Source organism: Varanus komodoensis, unplaced genomic scaffold (assembly GCF_004798865.1).
Source record: "Varanus komodoensis strain SLA01 unplaced genomic scaffold, ASM479886v1 scaffold20_1, whole genome shotgun sequence".
Classification (NCBI taxonomy): domain Eukaryota; kingdom Metazoa; phylum Chordata; class Lepidosauria; order Squamata; family Varanidae; genus Varanus; species Varanus komodoensis.
This window is the reverse complement of record NW_025335587.1, coordinates 13029920-13038436: the sequence shown is the minus strand read 5'-3', so window position 1 is coordinate 13038436 and position 8517 is coordinate 13029920.

Below are 8517 nucleotides of genomic sequence, written 5' to 3'. Positions count from 1 at the left end.
CCGCGCGGCCGGGGGCGCCGAGGGGGCCGGGGGCGCGGGCTCGAGGCGGCGCTGCGCCCTCACTGCGCGCAGCTCTCTCCGGCCCGCTGCGCGCCGCGGGCTCCGGCCCCAGCGCGCTCTCCCGCAGCCTCGCATGGAACAAAAGGGGAAGGAGCCGAGCAGCCGCGAGGGGAGGGGAGGGGAGGGGAGGGAGGGGCGCCCAGCTGCTTTTTGCACAGCGTTGCATGCTTCATCTCTGCGGTTCTCAGACCCGGAGCGTCGCGGCAAAGCAGAGGCGGGAGGGCAAGAAGATGCGGATTCGCGCGCACGTCTGAATGGCTGCGAGCTGGGATCCACGCGGGCACTCGCGTGGGCTGCGTGGCCAACCAAGGAGGGGGGAATGAAGCCAGGTGGGGCGAGGGCGCGCGCACCCCGCAACCCCCCCCCCCCACTTGCAAGAGTGCACAGAATCAGACGAACACATTTTCCCGTTATTTTAATGGATTTTGATTGAGGTTTTAGTATGTTAATGGTCGGACGCGGTGGGGTTTGATTTATTCTACTTATTTATTGTAAGCCATCCCAAGACGTTCTACAGGGGACGGGATAGAAAAGATTTAACAAACAAAAAGATCACCTTGACATTGCGGTGCCATTAAATAACTCTGTTACTGATTTCTGAACGCATTTTGCCTTTGATGACATTGTGAAACTCCGTGAGAGCTAGGGCTCTCTGGGTGAGTCACAACTCCAAAGCTATAGGGCAGTACAGAATTCAAACAATGCAAACACACCCATAGCTCAATAGGTGCGTTATTTCATACCAAGACAATTCCAATGGCATCCCGAACTGTTATTTCCATCAAATAGCAAATCCCACTTCTCTGCGCAGGGCTTCTCTCTTCCCCAGCTCTTATGTTCATCAATACTGCGGTAAAAGTTATGGAAGAGGACTGACAGCTGAGGTGTTCACAAATGCAGCCCTTCTGCTGCTCCCAGGCAAAAGGAATTGTGCAATTCTGTTTTTCCTTCTTTAATCTTGTTCCCCCCACCCGCAGAAAGAAAAAGAGCAGCAGTAGGAAAACAGGATTCTGAATGAAAGACCGAGTCATCAGGAAACAGGTCACATCCAATGCACATGATTGTGCAATTAAGCCTCATCTGGAAACACCCCAATCAAAAAACACCCGCCTACACTTTTCCAGGGTCTGGGTAGCCTGCCTTTAATAGAGGAGTAATAAGTTAAAAACAAAAAACCAGGTTTCTCTGAAATTTCCAACAATCATACCCTTAATTTTCTACATCTCCAAACATTTCATTTTTATAGAGAAAAATGAAAAGTAACATGAAAAAGAAAGAAAAAGATGCCAAGGGACCTTACACAAAAATTACATATAGTACTAATTGAGAAGAACTATACAAAAATAATTATTGCTTCTATCAATTTTTTACAATAGAGAGCCAGTGTGGTGTCGTGGTGAAGAGCATGGGACTGGGACTCAGATGAGCTGGGTTCAAGTCCCCACTCGGCCATGGAGCCAACTGGGTGACTTTGGGCCAGTCACAGCCCAACCTACCTCACAGGGTTGTTGTTGTGGGGATAAGATGGAGGAGGAGATGTAAGCTGCCTTGAGCCCTTTGTAGGAAAAAGGCAGGATATAAATCGGAAATAAAAATAAATACTACAATTTTAACTTAATGCTTGGTTATTACACAAAAAACTTTACCATGGATCTCAACTCTCAAGTCAGTACTTCCCCTTATAACATCCACAAGCATACCAGCAAGTAATATTTTCCAAGATAAAACAATATAATAAAAATCTACATCATAATGCAACTATATTAACTTGCTCATTGTGCACATGATACTTAACACCCTATCTTCCCTCTCAAATTCATTTAAAAAAAAACAAAGCATTCGGATTTTCCAAAATTTCCAAACTTGCCTCAAAGTATTCCCTGGCTCTTGGGAGCCACATAAGTCTGCCAGACCGCACAAAATTCATCATAATAAAGCTGTTACCTGCACTCACTTGAAAAATCTCCAGGAGGCTGCCAGAAAGATGAACCAAAAGAAGGCCTTGAATAAACATGATTCAATTGCACTGGGAGTCTTTAGCCAAAGAGTTTTCCTTGGATTATGTGCAGCCAAAGGGACAAATTTTGCTCTTCACTCCTGTTAGCAGCTAGAAATACTTCTAAAGACTCGTTAAAGTCCTGCAAAACACACCCCAGCATGCAGAGTCCCTGACGCAGATCACCTGCACATGTGCAGAAGGAGAATTTCAGAAGGTAGTTTTCATGAGCAGGACCACCTGCTGAAATCTAGGCTTCTGGGCTGTGCTTAAAGGTACAAAAACCCTCATATTTGCATAATCCAACGGTTTTATTTATCATGACAGAGTTTAAGGGGCAGAGAATAGCAGATGCTCTCTCTTCAGAGGGCCAACTCTTTCACGGGGAGCCCCAAATCTCTGAATGGTTACCTGCTCCACCAACCTGCTGCCCATGGGCGCTTGCTGGAGAAAAGGGCCAGGGCCCTGATGATTTTCACTGCATGGAATCCCCCTGGATTACCTGCCATTTTGCCCACAATTTCCTCTCACCTCAAAAACCTCTTTGCGGGATTTAATTCCCTCCTGAAAAACATGGGAAGCATCACCCCAAATTGGGCTTGCATCAAAAGCTACGTTGACTTGAGCAATTCAACACGCCATGGAAGCAGTTTGGGCACCAGAAAATAATCCCAAACCCACAACGCATGATACCTTTCCAGGATCACCAAAATTCTGCAAGCTTTTGAGTTCCCCCATCTCTTCACCTGATGAGATGTTTACAAAAAGCAAGCTTGCCATCTCTTCCTCTCCCCACCAGTTTCCTGCAGCCACCCCCATCTGGTTTGGGAGGGGCGCACAACCTTCCAGGGGCTTTTCAGACACACCTGGGGCTCCCATGAAGTTCCTTAAGGTGCACATTTACCTGAAAGGAAACCCCAGTGAAAACTGTCGCATGTACATCTGTGTAAACCTGCACAGGATTGTGGCTAACTCAGGATCCAAGCCATTTTTAGATCTCTCCATGGGAGTGTTTCTGGTGTGGGAAACCCCACACGCAAACTATAGGGTTCTGTTACAAGGGAAAAACAGTTTTTCCTCCTCTCATCCTGCTTCTTTACCCTGGAAGTGAGAGACAGGTCTGGGAAATGTCGAAAATTCACCAAAATGGCTGGTTGGTGAATGCCACCAGCACCTCCTGGACTTTACCTCTGCCGTCATTCACCCACCCAATACTAAATGGCTAGGGAATAATAATGATTGTGATGATCTTTGATTCTAATTTCTGGGCAGCATTTCAACTTTGCTTCTTTCACTAGCTTCCTAAGGACTTCTCCACAAAGCAACTTGATTTTACCATTCACAGTAAAATCAGTTTACAGCACACGGTTTAAAAAGCAAGGAATCATCCATGCTTGATCAGCCGACAGCCCTAATAGGAGCAAAGCATTATTTAACCAGCTGTTAAATAAATATTTAACAAATAGGTTCAGGGCTACCTTAGTGTAGCGGCTCTAAGCTGGAATTGGGCAGTGTTTCCTCAGGTTCTGTGTGTCCCGGCTGGGGGTTAGAGCTGTGGGCCAGCCCCACCTGGAAAATATTTGGCTGGGCAAGGCAACCAAGCCCGAGCCACGCTCAGGGACCCCTCGGCAAGCTTGTCGCTCTTACTATGACAGCCGCCACAACGTGGCTTGCATGGGGCATTTAATTCTACCACAATGCTGGGGGTTTCCAAAATGCATCCACCCAATTCACACCTCCGCGACCCAACATTTCTGAGCACTGCTTGCAACCAGAAATCCGTACGCTACGGTGCTTGTCGCATGTTGCACTGAGCAGAAAAAACTACCCTCCACAGCTGCTCCCATCTGAAAAAGGCACGTTTCCAAAAGGTGTACAAACACACTTGGAACGATGCACAGATGGATCCAGAAGGTGCACACTTCAAATGCGCCCAAAAGCCATTCTCTGAAATGCCCACTATGAACAACGCGTATGAATTTCTGTACCTCTAGTTTTTAAGAATGATCTCAAGCCTGTGCAGAAATAGGATGGACTTGATCTATATGCTTTTCGGCGCCAGGTCAAGACCTTTTTATTTACCCAGTATTTTAAAGTTTAAATATTTTAATTATGGTTTTATTCTCAGTGGTGGGTTCTTATGATTATGATGTATTTATTGGGTGATTTATTGTAAGCCAGCCAGAGACATACAGTAATGGACGGGTTAGAAACACCCTAATAAACAAATAAATTACATAAATAAATCCCTCTTTCCCCATCTCCATGCAACTTGCGCAGCATGACCCTGCGTCGTGTGCCCGAGACACTGTGGGCGAACGAGAACAGGGGGCACAGGGCAGGCCATGCAGCCAGGCAGGGGGAGCAGCCACCGCGGCCCAGGGCCAGTGCGTCCCTCCGGCAGCACGTCGAGGCGCACCGGGCCCAGGTGACCAGCGCTGGCGATCCAGGGACCCTTCTGAGATTCTGGCCCACCAGCGACTGCCCAACCGTCCGACCCAGCCTGGCTGGGCTAAATTACAGCCAGATAACCTATGTAAGCCACGCTTTACCTACTAAGAAGTACAATCTACATGTGGAAGTATTATTATTTCTTGCTTTGTTGTGGTTCTGCGCCATCAAGTCATCGCTGAATTATGGCAAACAGAGGAGTGAAAGCCCTCCGGGATGTCCAGCTTAACTGTTCTAAATTCAGGGTTCTGGCTTCCATGATGGAGTCCGCCTACCTCATGTTCGGTCTTCCGTTTCTTCTTCCGTCTTCAACTTTTCTTTGCAAGATGGTCTTTGCCAGGAATCTGGCCTTTCCAGGAAGTGTCCAAAGTACAACATCTTTGCCTCCAGTACTTTTTTAGTAAGAAAAAAGATGCCGGAACTCATGAAATTATTTACCTTTTGCACGTAGTCAATCACTGTATACACACCCACACACCTCAGTTGTGTAACAAAACGTCACGGTCGCTGCCCGCACAACCAATCACAAGCCGAGCAGCGCCATCACAACCAGTGTGAAGTACGCATGCTTCGGATTTGACACACAAGCAGCCCGCATGCACCGTTTTAATGATTTTGCCACTGACCTGCCACACTCGACAGGGCGATTCAAATCCACGTGGACCGAACTTCAAATTTTCAAAAGTTACTTTTCAAACTTGGAAAATCTGTCAAAAAAAGGTGCAGGAACTCCAGGTGCGTTCTATGACAAAAAAAAAGCACTGTTTGCCTCTAAGGAAAGCAATGGCTTGATTCGATCTAGGACGCCCTTGTTCGTCTTTCTGTCCACAACGCTCTCCTCCCACGCCATGTTCTTTGTAAGCCGCCCAGAGACTTGTAGTAATGGGACGGCAGGTGAAAACTTTAAATTTGAAAAACGTTTTGAACACATCCTGTCGGCTCTCGTCACCGCCCAGCTTTCCCACTCAGACACAGTGATCAGGAATACGATCCAAAGCTCTTGGCCTTGGTCTCCAGCTAATAACAAGCTTGCCCGTGTCCTTGTTACCACAGCTGCTGATGTGCCCCCCCGCCCCCGCGTAGATCTTTGCCACCCCTTGGAGAACAAACCAAGCCCGAGGACAGAGAACAAATGCCTTCCTTAGGAGGCCATCTTCCCTTCTGTCTGGAAAAGGTCAAGGAGGAGATCCAGACGCCAAAACTCCCAAGTGCTTTTGCACTGACAAGAGCAGGTTCAAGCCACCTGCTTCCTGCATCTTGCTAATGGCAGAGAAGAGCTGCTGGGTGCGCACGCCGCAGGTGGCCTTTCCAGATTTTAGTGGCCCCATCAGTGCTTGCCGGCCTGCGGCACAGACAGAGCAGCTCTGGCTTCAGAAGGATGCAGCGGCAAACGCGTAGCAAGCCAGCCCCTGGCCACAGGCCTAGCGCTGGCATTCGGAGAGTGAGGCGGCTGGATTTGGTCCGTGGAAAGGTCGCACGCCGCTCCTTGCTGCATATGTTGTTTTGCTCTTATGGCCAGGGATGTGGGGCAACGCAAGCAGGATTTTCGGCCCAGCTCCGCAAGAGCAAACCCTTTGTCTTTTCACATCCATTCACCTGCCAGGAGCTGGTCCACCAATTTAAAATTGAGCAAAAGTCACCTTTTTAAAAAACGGACCTTGAAGAGGTTATCGGCGCTTTAAAATATGAGTTTGAAGCTGCCATGTGAGACACGGCAGGCGGGACTCTGGAGAGCAGTGCCTCTACACATGCACACTAGAGAAAAGGCCGCACGGATTCCCCCCACCGAAGGCCAAGTTCCTGCACGCTGCCCTATTTCCAACCCCAGTGTCTGGGTGCAAAGGAAGAGATCACCGTGCTAGGCAAAGTGGAAGAAGAGGCCATCCAAATGTAAGATGGAGGGATTCCACACAGAAGGAAGCAGCTTTGATCTCCACGGCTGCCAAAGACAGGCTATTACAGCCACCCTAAGTCAGAGGCAACTTGATAGCGTATAGGTAAGGTCCCCTACTCAAGCCGCCTTGCTGCCTCAGGCATTTATTGCCACGCTCTTGAACCCACGCAGTGGCTTGCGGGTGCTTTGCATGACTCTCTCCTCTCCCAGGACCTGTCCTGCCGTTTGCAACCATCTTAGCATTTTTGTTTCCCTAAAAAGGAAGATTTCAATCCAGAAATGGCGGCCCAGAACCCTCACGGATTAGCACCATTTGCTAAACCACAGTGCCACCTGGTGGTTGTGTGTGGGAACACATAAAAAGGCAGGGGGAAAAGGCCACTAGCAAAACACTCGTGAAAAGGAGCCCAGCTTAATCCCAGAAAGAATTTGGAAACAGAAACCTCATTTAAACAAGTTTTTGGATAATTGATTTAATTTAATACATATTTTGTTATGGATTATTTTGATTTATTTTAGTTAATTTATTGGCTGCGCTTACTGGTGTATGTGCATACATTTTATTTATTGTTATTTATTTAAAGTTTTTATATCCCACCCTTCACTATATTTCACTATTTTTATTATTAATGTTATTTACTATTTTATTGTTGTATCCATTTTATCATATCAATTATTTTACTATATCTTATCTATGTTTTTATGCTGTTTAGCATTTCTAAGCCACCCAGAGAACCTCAGGTGATGGGGTGGCATAGAAATTAAATAAATGAATAAAGAAAAGGTGGATAGGTCTACCCCACTGTATATCGTCATCTTGGTGGAACACTCTTTTTCATATATGTCATTTTCTTGGTGGGGAGACAGGGTACAAATGCACTACCCACTGCATTCTAGCCAGACCCCCGCCCCCCGGGAGGGGGGCTGCCTCCAGTTGCCACCCCAGTGGAGGCTCCGTTGGTGGCAACAAGGAAAAGGGCCTCTTCAGTGGCGGCCCCCAATTACCGAACAAGCTCCCCACTGAGGCCTGCCCAGTGCCAACTTCATTATCTTTTCAGTGCCAGGTTAAGACTATCGTCTCTGAGAGGGCACTGAATTAGTTTTAACATGATATTGGGGCATTATGTCAGCTGCTCAGAAAGATCTTACGATTTTATTTATGTAAACTATTGAAACTTTTAAAGGGTCGCTTTAAATGTGGCTTTTAAAATTCTGTATTGCCATTATGTTTTTATGCTATTTGTGCTACATATTGTCTCGTACTGTGCTTTGCATAGTTGCAAACTGCTCAGAAAGCTTCAGTTAATGAGTGGTGTACAAATAAAACTGACAATGATAAAATAATGAATACAAGATGCTCAGGAGACATGGACTGGAATGAACTAGGAGTCCCAATTCCTACTTTATCCAAGAAGCTCATTTCTCTTGTTTGAAGAGACACCTCTGTGTCCATCTAAGCAAGAATCAACTGCATGGACAGATGCCACACAGCAAAGGTTTCATAAATCTCAGCAAATCTGGAAAACTTGCTCCATTTCAGCTCCAGGACAATTTCTGACCCAGCAGCCAAAAGCAGGCTCGGCTGGGTGGCAAGTCCAGCCTCTGAAATATTTTTTTAATAAGTTTTATTTGAAATTATAATCCTAAAAAAAAGAAAGAAAACTACAAACAACATCCATCATCAAAAACATTGAGCCTGCTGGGTCAGCCCCCACACCCTTCTTTTTCCATTTAAGATAACTTAAAAACATATTTAAATCTAAGCCAAGTCCCGTTTCTCTAGCCAATAATAAAAAGAGTTCCAAGTTTGATAGAAGTCAGTATCTTCTTTCTCCTTCAGTGATAAAGTCAATCCGTCCATTTCTGCACAGTCCAGAATCTTTTTTAGAATCAGTTCATCGGTGGGTAGTTCCTCACTCTTCCAGTACTGAGCTAATGCAATCCTCGCCGCGGTGATTACATGTAACCTCTGAAATATTGGAGTTGAAAAATGCATCATCTCCAGCAGAATTTCTGTAAACGAGGGCCAACTGGTTAGATCTGAGTCACGGCTGTGTTGTTGCTGTACCGAACAAGAGAAGGACGGAAACCTCTTCTCAGTGTCCGCATACATGCT